The 12,292-nt window shown below is 42.9% G+C and overlaps 1 protein-coding gene across 5 annotated transcripts in view; it reads right to left on the bottom strand.

Annotated features, from left to right (window-relative positions):
- PUM2 (pumilio RNA binding family member 2) overlaps positions 1–6,666 on the bottom strand; it is a 92,060-nt gene extending 85,394 nt beyond the window's left edge. For 4 of the 5 annotated variants that reach the window (XM_030858324.2, XM_030858325.2, XM_030858329.2 and 1 more), the window contains exon 1: positions 6,532–6,666. The gene's annotated coding sequence lies outside the window, so the exon portion shown is untranslated. The remainder of the gene's footprint in view (positions 1–6,531) is intronic. The other variant, XM_060309163.1, reaches the window with a different exon arrangement.
- Positions 6,667–12,292: the final 5,626 nt, after the last annotated feature.

Genomic DNA, 12,292 nt, shown 5'->3' with positions numbered 1-12,292 from the left:
GTTATATGCCATAAAAAGTGTCTGTGGTAGAAATAGTCTTGAGTATAATCTAAATGAAATTTACTCTATATTCATTTAAATAAAAATTTTTGGAAGAAGGCACACCAAGTAACTCATAGGAAATGTACACAATAAAACAAAAACTAATCTTAGGAAAATAACTAAGCAAATACTAAATAACAAAAACAGTAAGAACTTTAACTTCTGAAAGACACAAAGATGGGGGGGTGACACAGCACATTACAAAAAATTTTCATTATCCAATTCCTTGGAGACATCCTTATTTCTAACACTAAGTTTTAAAAGAAATCTCTTATATGGGGTATTATAGAGAACACAGAGTTGTAATAGAAAATATGCTCAACAACTCTCTTCGCAGATGCAAGGTTTCAGAATCTCATTTTTTTAGTCAATCCCTGAAGGAAAGTCATGTGTCTAACTCCTCTAACACAATCCAGGGAAAGCGATTCACAGTAATTATGTTAAGGTTTGCTGGAAAATACAGTCTGAATCTTCCCAAGATGTAATCTTGGATCTCCAAAGTCTTCTTCAGAATTATTCAAATTAAAAAAGGCCCTGGATTTCCCTGGTGGCGCAGTGGTTAAGAATCCGCCTACCAATGCAGGGGACACGTGTTTGATCCCTGGTCTGGGAAGATCCCACATGCCGCGAAGCAACTAAGCCGGTGCACCAAAACTACTGAGCCCACGTGCCACAACTACTGAAGTCCTCGTGCCTAGAGCCCGTGCTCCTCAACAAGAGAAGCCACGACAGTGAGAAGCCCACGCACCGCAATGAAGAGTAGCCCCTGCTCACCGCAACTAGAGAAAGCCGGTGCACAGCAACGAAGACCCAACGCAACCAAATAAATAAATACATTAAAAAAAAAAAGGCCCTTTAATCTCGTGTGCTGCTACCTGTATCTCCAATCAAATCTTTTCAATTCTCCTCCTTACCTCCACTTTAAGCTCTGCCATTCTCCCCTATCTGGGTCACTACACATACTAAACCCTCTGGATAAATGCTACTACTTCACCCATCTCTTGACTAAATTAACTTTTCTAAGTCTTTTTATAGTCAACTTTACCTCTTCTGGAAAGCTTTTCCTGACCCCCTGCAGTGTCTACCTAAGTCCAGAGCACTTTTGCAACACCACCTCCAGTGGCACTTAGTGTACTGCACTGTGTAAACGTGAGTTTAATCATCTTCCTCTCCACTGTAAACATAAGCTTATAGTTACAGTAAAACTATAAGAACAGGGATCACTGTACCACTAACATCTAAGGACAATCTGGCACATGATAGGCCTGCAAACCTCAAAAAATGAATGCAAGTTTCTGGTAGTCTAGCTTGATGAAATGATACAACTTAGAATACCCTGAGTAACAAATGGGCTGAAAGTCAGGTAATACTCCATGAGTATCTTCTCAACCAGACTTACCATAAAAATTAACAATTTATCTTTGGCAAGATCCTTGAATACTCCTATTTTTGCCAGTGTAGGAGCCAAATAATTTAGAGATTAAATGAAGGCACCTTTGGATGAAAAGCAATCAATTATATTTCAACTGCAAGGTGGTCTAAGAAAACATCTGTAGGCAAAACCTGGAGCTATCACCTTCTCTAAACTCCAAATCTTAATTCTGTTTATGTTAAATTGGTTTCAAATGACTCAGGTTTTGCCACATAAAGTACAACGTTTTGCATAAAATCATGCTAAAAGTGCTAATACTACATAGATGTTAAATAAATGACCTGGTCACCAAAATGGAAGACACAAGTAGCTCCTTCCTGTATACAATTCTTTGTTGGTATGTAACAAAGTCATACCATAGTCCATATTTTTCTCTACCAACAATGTGCCTCATTTGACTGCTTAGCAAAAGACCTGTACTTAGAGTCAGCCTGCCTCTGCCATTTATTTAGCTTTTTTTAACGTGAGAATGAATAAAACCATCTTATACATTAGTGAAGACTATCTCCTGCTGATCTCTTTCAGAAACAGTGCCTAAAATCAGAGATTACCACCTTGAGATCTAGAACTTGCTACTCTTGACATAAAATGTCCAGTAAAACTGAAACCACAAAGATTTCTCTAAAACTAGTCTCTCTACAAACTTTTTTTCTGGGGGACTAAAGGAAAAAAAGAAAAAAGTTAAACCCCCCCCATACTATTTTTTATGTATTCTGGTGGTTTTATTTTCCTAGGCAGGTATCGAATACGTGGTTTTGTAATGTCACTTTACAGTCAATTTCACCAAATCCCTTCCAGGAAGCAGATTTTTGGAGATTTTTATGGCCCAAATATACATATCACCCTAGGGAGGTGAAAATGGCTGCCTTCTTTTGCTGTACCATTTGCAGTCAAAGTATTCTGACACCCTAACTACCCCTTCTCCCTTCACACTTCTTCCCCCTTTTTGTATTTGGTAGCTACAGTGAAATTCTGGAATATATATATAAGGTGTACACAATCTAGATGTTTTCTAGTACTCTATAATCTTTTCTCGCTCCATAAGAGAATAGTAAGAGAATAAGAAGTGAAAATCTGTGATATGTAAACTGAAAATGGATGGGATTACAGAAGCTATATTTGCAGAGGTGGTATATACTAAAGAAACTATCTTTTTGCCAACATGCTTGAATAATCATCCCTTTTAACTTCTTTTTTTTGAATTTTTGAATTTTATTTATTTATTTATACAGCAGGTTCTTATCCCTTTTTAATTCTTTAATGCACTTTAGAAAAATGAGTCAGGCAAGGGCCAAACACAACTTTTCATTTTAAGAAAAATCAATGAGGGACTTCCCTGGTGGTGCAGTGGTTAAGAATCCGCCTGCCAATGCAGGGGACACGGGTTCGATCCCTGGTCTGGGAAGATCCCACATGCCGTGGAGCAACTAAGGCCCTGCGCCACAATTACTGAGCCTGCGCTCTAAAGCCCGTGTGCCACAACTACGTGCCTAGAGCCCGTGCTCCGCAACAAGAGAAGCCACTGCAATGAGAAGCATGTGCACCACAACGAAGAGTAGCCCCCACTCGCTGCAACTAGAGAAAGCCTGTGCACAGCAACGAAGACCCAATGCAGCCAAAAATAAATAAATAAATACGATAAAATAAAATAAATTTAAAAAGTCAATGAAACAAAACCTTCTGCAATTTCAATAAGAATTAAAATGACCCTCTGTGGGAATTCCCTGGCGGTCCAGTGGTTAGGACTGAGCGCTTTCACTGCTGTGGGCCGGGATTCAATCCCTGGTTGGGGAACTAAGACCCCGCAAGCCTCGCGGCATGGCCAAAAAAAAAAAGACCCTTTGGAAGCTGACACTTGTGTTCAATTAGGCAAGCTTTAATTTCTCATTTATAAATAAGCTGGATCTTTTGAGTTACTGAAAGGAAAAGTCACTAGGGAAAAAATATTACTAAGCTTATGTCTCTAAGCATACTGCTACATGAAAATCTGAGAAGAAAAAGCATATGCCATGCACCTACCTATACAATAATTCTATACAATGTATCACTGGAAAAGCATGAAAATAATATTTCTCTGTAAATTCACTTTTCCACTGCAAAAGCAACTTTAAAAAATGTCTTCTATCTATATTGCTAAATATAAAAATCACTATTTAAACGTTAGCTTCTAAATGATAGGGTTTGAAGAAACCTTTTTCCCACCACATCAGAATTCAGGAGTGAAGACATTAGGAGTTAGGCTGATGGTAATCTAAATAGCTCCTTTATTACTGAAAAGCTACACTGGAAAGCATAATCTAAACCTAGAGGAACAGGGCTTCCTAACACCACACCCCACAATTATCCTAACGCAGTCACAGGTAGCACCGGACAACCATGGTCCTCCTCCAGAAAGGGACAGAGTCTATCCCTGGTGGCCTCCAGAAAAAGCAAAGTGCTTTCTGCAGGGGGCAGGCGCCCAAAGAGAAAGAGGAAAGGGGCTGAGCGTACTTGATCAGTTCCTTCTTACAAACTCATCAAAGGGAAGAGTGAGAAGGTGGGACAATGGGAGCAAGTCAGACTATTTTTATGCTTTCTTAAGAACAGCAAAAAATCTAATATGTCACAAACCAATTTACACTATTATAAGTACAATTATTATCTTAATCACACCTGTCAGTAAAAATGGCCTTAAACTGTGAATGCAAGCTAGACGAAGCCATATGTGGTACAAGCATTCAGATGTCTAAAATATGTATCCACAAGTCTTAAAAACATGAGAAAATACGGAATATTTTCCTATCTTAGAAACGCAACGAATTCAAAGGTTGTTAAATTAGAAACTACAAAGAACTTGAGTCCAGGAGATAGAACCAACCTCCACTTAAAATTATGAAGATCCTATCAGTATCTATAAAAAGGGGACCGTCTAGTCACTGAGAAGATTGGTTTTGGATGTCACACCTGGCCCAAATCTCTGATAATTACTTCTGTAAATAGGATAAGTACCTGCACAAGAAAATAAATTATCTTTCAACACCAGAAATGTTTATAGACAAGTATGGAAGGTTTAAGAAACAAAATCCTCATATTCGTATCTGTGTTAAGACTGCATTATTTGGTTTATATACTTCTAATGCCTAAGAAAAACTGGCCTATTTAAAGTGACAACCTTGTAACACCAACTTTAATACGGCAGTAATTAACTTACTTTTAAAAAAGCTGAAATCTTACTAATATCAAAACATCAAAGAACTTCAGACTCAAATTAAGAAAACCATGTGTTAAAATTAAACAGTTTAAACTGTTTGAAGATGTTTAAGCTTGTTAATCGCAAATCTAACTCGAAGATAAGAGACCTGTGCAAATAACAAAAATGAACTTTACAAAAAACTGAACTTTAGAAGTGAGAGCGTGGCATGGACATATATACACTACCAAATGTGAAATAGCTAGCTAGTGGGAAGCAGCCGCATAGCACAGGGAGATCAGCTCGGTGCTTTGTGACCACCTAGAGGGGTGGGATAGGGAGGGTGGGAGGGATAGGGAGGGTGGGAGGGAGGGAGATGCAAGAGGGAGGAGATATGGCGATATATGTATATGTATAGCTGATTCACTTTGTTATACAGCAGAAAGTAACACAACATTGTAAAGCAATTATACTCCAATAAAGATGTTAAAAAAAAAAAGAACTAGGATTCTGAAATATAACTTTAATTTTTAAAAAAATACAGCTTACTTCATACAAAAACCGCCCTCAAGGACACCGAAAGACAATTCTAAAATAACTGAATTTCACCAAAAATTGGACTTTTAAAGACATTCTTGAAATAAGGGAAATGCCAGCAACTATTTAGGACTGTGCAGATAAAGCAAATCATTTTTTAAAAGGATATTAAAAAACTAAGAACAGAAACGTATCCAATTAAAACTATTTATCTTTGTGTTTTTAACCGGATTCCTAGCCAGAAATCCTTAAATCATCCTCCAATGCTCCAGGTCACATGGTGAAGAGTCACCTATTAAACATGAATCCAAGCAGTAAACAAGCTTTTAAAATCCTTAGGTAACACCCTTTATTAAAATTTTCTTGGTATACAATACCTTTACAAGTATTACATTTCTCTCAAGCATTTAAAAGCCTTTATCTAATAAAGCTTTCCTCAAAAAACTTCACCCCAAAAAATCTGTCACCAGTTTTCTTAAGTTAAAATCTCACAAAGTACTAAAGTCCAGATTTTAACATGATTGTCTTATTACACCTAATACGTCCGCAATTCCCATCCTACCCAAATGTTTAAATATGTGTTACAATGAAAAGCTAAGAAAAATCGGTTTTCCCCTAGCTATGTTCTCATAAGTAACAGTAACTTTTACACGCGTGTTTGGGCATACAACTTTTAACAATTTGTCTTCCCCAAATTTGGCCCAGTTCAGATACAAAACGACTGCTAAAATGTTTTAAGTCCCTAATCTCTTCTTTGGTTTTAATGTACACATTTCCCTAAGTATCGAAATCTGTTCCGATAACAAAAACACAACATTCCTAACACACCGAACCCAAGTCGCCTTTTCTTTCAAACCCACACCTGTCTACCGGAAGCTTTTCCTGCACACACTCGGGCCCTCGAGAATTCCCACACTTGTTTTCATAAGCCCACGCCTTCCTCTTCGCCCACTTCCAACTCGCACGCTTCTCGGGATCCACCCGGCCTCTCCCCCCCATTCCCGGCCCAAGGGCTGGGCGAGCGGGCGGACAGCTCGGTCTCTAACCCCGAGCGCGCCGAAACCAAAGGAAGAGCCGGGTGGGCCACCCAGCGCCGCGAGGCTGAGGCGCGGGGAGGAAAGGAAGCGGGAAAGCCGAGAGCACCCCCCGCCGGGCCCACACCCCCCCTTCCGGCACCCCTCCCCCGGCATTGTGCGAGCGGGCCCAAGGCCGCAGCCGTCCCGGGCAGCCCGCAGGCCCCATCCACCCTCCCTCCGGCAGGCGGCCCCCGCCAAGGCCGCCACACAAAGCCCGGGGAGCCAACCCCACGGCGCCAGAGCACGGGGAGAGGGTGCAAGCGCGACTGACTTACGGGGCTGCTGCGGCCGCGCTGCCTCAGCCGGGGACACCGACCGTTGGGCACACGGCGGCGTCGCTCTTGGCCGTCCTCTCCTCCTCCGCCTTCGGTGGTGGCAATATCTTCTTTCTCCACCTACCTCCCTCCCCCCCACCCCACCTCCTCCTTCTCCTCCCCCTCCTCCTCCGAACCACCGAAGTACCGAGGGTGAGACACAGAGACTCACAACAACATGGCTGCCACCGCCGCCTCCCCTCCCCTCCCCCCAGGCCACCGGGCGCGCGCAAGGCACTCCGGGAAATAAGGGAGGGGAGCACTCACCGAGGTGCCGCTCCTCTCAGTGGCTTCCGACGCTTCTCCCGCGCTCCGGGCGCCGGCCGGCGGGAGTTCTGCGCGTGCGCACGCTTTCTGCGCTCGCGCGTTTCGGCCTTCCCTCCCGCGTGTGCTCCCCCGCCCTCACCTTTCGGGCTAGCTGCCGGTTCTGCGCTCGGCAGGGGCGCCAGGCGGGAGTTCGCACCGGGCTCGGCAGCGCGCTCCGGGGTCTGGAGGCGCAGGCGTGGTGTTTCCGAAGTCGGCTTACGTCTCTGTCTTCCCGCGTGGGGCCTAGTCTTCAGAACTCGTTTACCCTCGGCTTCCTGACCCGTAGCTCATTGTTCTCCCCCAGCTGCCTGTGCGGGTATCAGCGCCCCCGACCTCGGTGTACTCCTCGCACTTCGCTTTCGTGGTGCTGGCACCCACAAGAGCCGGACAGTAATCCAGGCCTTTAGGTTTCACCCTTACCCTCTCCCCGAAGCAAGACGGTGGAGACACAACTTGGGTGGAAGAGTGAACCCTTTAAGTGGACTGTCATTCTCCTAGTCTTTACTGCATGGGCAGGTGGAGCCGGCTCAGCAGATTGCTGCCCCCCTTCCCCCCGTGCTTGGCCCGGTAAACACAGAGGAAACTCAGGTGGTTCTCCTGCGCCCAAGTGTGTTCTGTTCAATGCTAATAGATGTCCCTGTAAAAAATGTCCTATAATCACGTAAGCATAGGAGACACTGGGATGTAAATATTTTGCCTGCTTTCTCCTTTCCCGCCGTTGAGCTGATAACAGCAAAAGAGTTTATGTACAGTTGCTTAGTCTGGGTAAAAAGAGGTGAACCCATCAGAGGCCCTCCCTGAGAATTCGGAACTGGGACTAAGAGATCCTAATCTCCCCCTAAGAAGTCTCTTAAACCTGGGATCTCTGGGCTGATTGGTCCTACCGTGTGGGTAGGAAACCCATGGAGACGAGTGGAGTTGAGAGAGAAGAGGCGAGTTCTGACATTTCTCTTTCCCTTTGTTCCTGGACCTTGTTGGCGGCCTCTTGGGTTGTGAAACAAATGCCTCGATTCAGATAAAATCTGCTTTTTTGCTTCAGCTAGATAAAGAGAGTTTCTGTCACAACCAAGAGTTCTAACTAAAAGCCATGCGTATACCATAGTTATTATTTATTTAGTGCTTATAGTATGCAAGCACTATAGCTTTTTCGTTGTCCCATTTAATATACTCATAAGCAGGGTGCTTCACTAGCATGTGACCTGTGCAGTCCCACAAAGCCTCAAGCTTTAGAAAGAAGCGTTCCTCAATTGGTTTAATGCTTCGTTGTTGCCATCTAGAAAGTCTTAGTCTTTGGAAAAGAGAGGGCCCTCGTTTTCATTTTGTACTGGGCTCCACAAATTATATATAGCCCGTCCTGTCTATGAGGTATTATTGCTGTTTAACAAAAGGCTTCTTTACTACCAGACTGCTTAGCACCCTTAAAATCAAAATATGCTTTGCAAATATCCAAGTGAGGGACATGGTATGCAACATTTCCCAGACAAATTTGACTGTATAAGACTTTTTTCCATGGTAAATCTGTTAGAGGTTTTGTGCTCTGCAGAACACAGATCAAAGCCCAGCCCTTCAGTGATTTGACTGCCTATCTCCAGCTCCTGATTCCCTGTGCATGGTGAGCAGTTTCTTGCTTCTGTGCCTTTAGTATGCTTTGCAATCTGGCCTTGCTCATTAAGCACCTTATGATTATAATTGGCTTCTCTTGTAGATTTACCTGCAAGGAAAGAACAAGTGCCTCAGCTACTATAAATATCAGGTGTGCTTGATATTTAAGGTGGACATTGTAAATGTCATTGACATTGAGGCCTGACAGCCTCTTTAATCACCTGGGAGCTCATTAGAAATGCAGAATCTCGGCCCCACTCCAGACTTAATGAATCAAAATCTGCACTTTAACAAGATTCCCAGGCAGTTTCTCTACACAATAATGTTTAAGAAGCATTGGTGATCCAATCACAATAATTCCATCTCACTTAATAGGAACTGTTTCTGGAATGGGTGGGTTATCCATTTTGAGCCAGTGAGACACGAAGATGCCAACTCAGAGCATCTGGGGGGGGGGAGCAGGATCCAGTCTCTCCCTCCTTTTGGATGTGAAAAAGACAGCAAGAAAGCATGTTGCCTCAGTTCCTGCTGTCAGGCATCTTATGACGACAAGGGAACCTAGACTGTGGCCAAGTAGCCTACCCAGATTATTCATTCTCCCCTTCTTGAGTAACAAACAGGTCCAGTGGATATTCCCATGGGACAGAGGAGGCATAGGATGGAATGAGTGCCCTAGACCTTCCAGCAACACAAATTGCATCTTAGGAATGTGTCTATACAGCCTGTTGAGACAAGTGGTTCTCAACCAGAGTTGCATATCAGGATCACCCGGGCAACATTTTAAAGATATCAATTTCCAGGCCCCATCCCAGAGATTTTTATTTAATGGGTGTGGGCGGAAGTCTGGACACTGATGTTTTTAAAAAGCTCCTCAGGGCTTCCCTGGTGGCGCAGTGGTTGAGAGTCCACCTGCCGATGCAGGGGGCACGGGTTCGTGCCCCGGTCTGGGAAGATCCCACATGCCGCGGAGCAGCTAGGCCCATGAGCCGTGGCCACTGGGCCTGTGCGTCCGGAGCCTGTGCTCCACAACGGGAGAGGCCACAGCAGTGAGAGGCCCGTGTACCGCAAAAAAAAAAAAAAAAAAAAAAAAAAAAGCTCCTCAGTGGTTATACTGTGTAGCCATTGAGAACCACCAGCTTAGACAGATCACATCTTACAGCATAATGCCATTTCAGTATTCCCTTTGCAAATGCCCCCTTTCCATTGGGACAGCTCAAGGAATTTCTTGTAAACTTCTTTTATAACTTTGTCTTTTTTTTTTTTTTTTTTTTTTTGGCGTTACTTGGGCCTCTCACTGTTGTGGCCTCTCCCGTTGCGGAGCACAGACTCCGGACGCGCAGGCTCAGCAGCCATGGCTCACAGGCCCAGCCGCTCGGCGGCATCTTCCTGGACCGGGGCATGAACCCGTGTCCCCTGCATCGGCAGGTGGACTCTCAACCACTGCACCACTAGGGAAGCCCTAACTTTGTCATTTTTATGAAAATAATTTAAACCTTTATAAAAGCTTCAAGAAATAAAAGCTCATATCATCCCAATTTTAATATCACAGAAATACCACAAATATCCACAGTTGGTGAACACCATTATTAAATAGATAAATACAGATAGAAGGATGGATAGGGAGCTACATAGATAGAGTGTAACAGGAATAGGCTCAATTCGCACAGGCTGTTTTTAAAGTACAGCGTTGAATTTAGTCTTACTTGAATTTGACAAAAGAAGTAAATGAAGGAAATACTCAGATGCATGTTTCTTCACTGCAAGAGAAATTGACGTGTAAAGGGTTTCTCAAAGGTTAAACACAATTATAAAAATCACTAATGGGACAGAGTAACTTTTTCAAACTAAATGCTTCAGTATTGGTCAGTACTGAGTTCCCTGCTATGAAAGATAGATCTGCACACTTTCACTTCCTTCTACCTCCTTCCTGTACTTCCTAATTTTTTGCTCATATTATTTTCCACTTTGTCAGGGTTTATAACATTTACATTCTATTTTAATCCATCATTTCCATATTGATTTGTCTTAATTTCAGTATTTAAATGTATTTTTATTTTTTAATTGAAGTATAGTTAATTTACAGTATTGTGTTATTTCTGGTGTACAGCAGATTCAGTTATATATATATATATACACATTCTTTTCAGATTCTTTTCCATTATAGTATATTTAAAGATGCTGAATATAGTTCCCTGTGCTATACAGTAGAATCTTGTTGTTTATCTATTTTATATATAGTAGCACATATCTGCTAATCCCAAACTCCTAATTTATCCCTCCCCCACATATTTGTTTCCCCTTTGGTAACCCGTAAGTTTGTTTTCTATATCTGTGAGTCTATTTCTGTTTTGTAAATAAGTTCATTTGTATCTTTTTTTAGATTCCACATATAAGTGATATCATATGATATTTGTCTTTGACTTCACTTAGTATGATAATCTCTAGGTCTATCCATGTTGCTGCAAATGGCATTATTTTATTCTTTTTTATGTTGAGTAATATTCCATTATATATATGTACCACATCTTCTTTATCCATTCCTCTGTTGATGGACATTTAGGTTGCTTCCATGTCCTGACTATTGTAAATAGTGCTGCTATGAACATTGCGGTGCATATATCTTTTCGAATTAGAGTTTTCTCCAGATATATGCCCAGGAGTGGGATTGCTGGATCATATGGTAACTCTATTTTTAGTTTTTTGAGGAACCTCCATACTCTTCTCCATAGTGGCTGCCCCAGTTTACATTCCCAGCAACAGTGTAGGTGGGTTCCCTTTTCTCCACACCCTCTCCAGTTAAATGTATTTATTGTTCATTGCTTCTTCATTTCTGTCTTCATTTTGATTTGGTTATATGCATTTCGTCACGTATCAGCCTCTACCTGGGTTGCAAACCACCCCCAACTGTCGTTTTCTAGATCCCAATTCTGTGGGTTAGTCAGCTGGGCTGCATTCAGTTGGGGGTTTCAGCTGGTCTCTCCTGGGTTCACCTATGCAACTGCAGTCAGCTGGTGGCTTGGTAGGGAGCCTTAGCTCCGGTCAGGTGGTCAGCCAAGGCCCTTTGTAGCCCCTCCAGCAAGCTTGCTCAGGCCTGTTCACATGGTGGCAAAGTGGGAGACTGGAAGATGCAATGTCCCCTGACGCCTAGGTTCGGACCTCATACAGTGTCCCGTCCATTACAAGTCACTGGCCAAAGCAAATCATAAGGCCAGCATGGATTTGACAGAGGAAGACACAGACTTTATCTTTTTTTTTTTTTTTTTTTGCGGTACGCGGGCCTCTCACTGCCGTGGCCTCTCCCGTTGCAGAGCACAGGCTCTGGACGCGCAGGCTCAGCAGCCATGGCTCACGGGCCCAGCCGCTCTGCGGCATGTGGGATCTTCCCAGACCGGGGCACGAACCCGCGTCCCCCGCATCGGCAGGCAGACTCTCAACCACTGCGCCACCAGGGAAGCCCCCAGACTTTATCTTTTGATGACAGAAACTTCAAAGTATTTGTGTCCATTTGCAATCTTTCATGATAGCTTCATATTCCCTAAGTTATTTCATGCTTGTAAATGCCTTTCTGTTTTAATTAAACTCAAGCAACAACTATTCTTGGGTCTTGCTGTTTTTCCCCTCAGGACTTTGTGAACATTGCTTTTAGGGAAAAGACTTATGGAAAACTCGAGGCTGATTTGACTTTAACCTATTTTAAGAACTTTTTCTCTACTTTTGAACTTCAGTGTCTTAACCACAATATGTCTCACTGTCAGTCTCTAACAGATTTGCCTGGTATTAAAATATAACCTTGATATTTGGAAATTAAGTGGGG

This window comes from Globicephala melas, chromosome 12 (genome assembly GCF_963455315.2).
Source record: "Globicephala melas chromosome 12, mGloMel1.2, whole genome shotgun sequence".
Classification (NCBI taxonomy): domain Eukaryota; kingdom Metazoa; phylum Chordata; class Mammalia; order Artiodactyla; family Delphinidae; genus Globicephala; species Globicephala melas.
The sequence above is the reverse complement of the archived record's forward strand: the minus strand, read 5'-3'. Positions and strand labels throughout refer to the sequence as shown.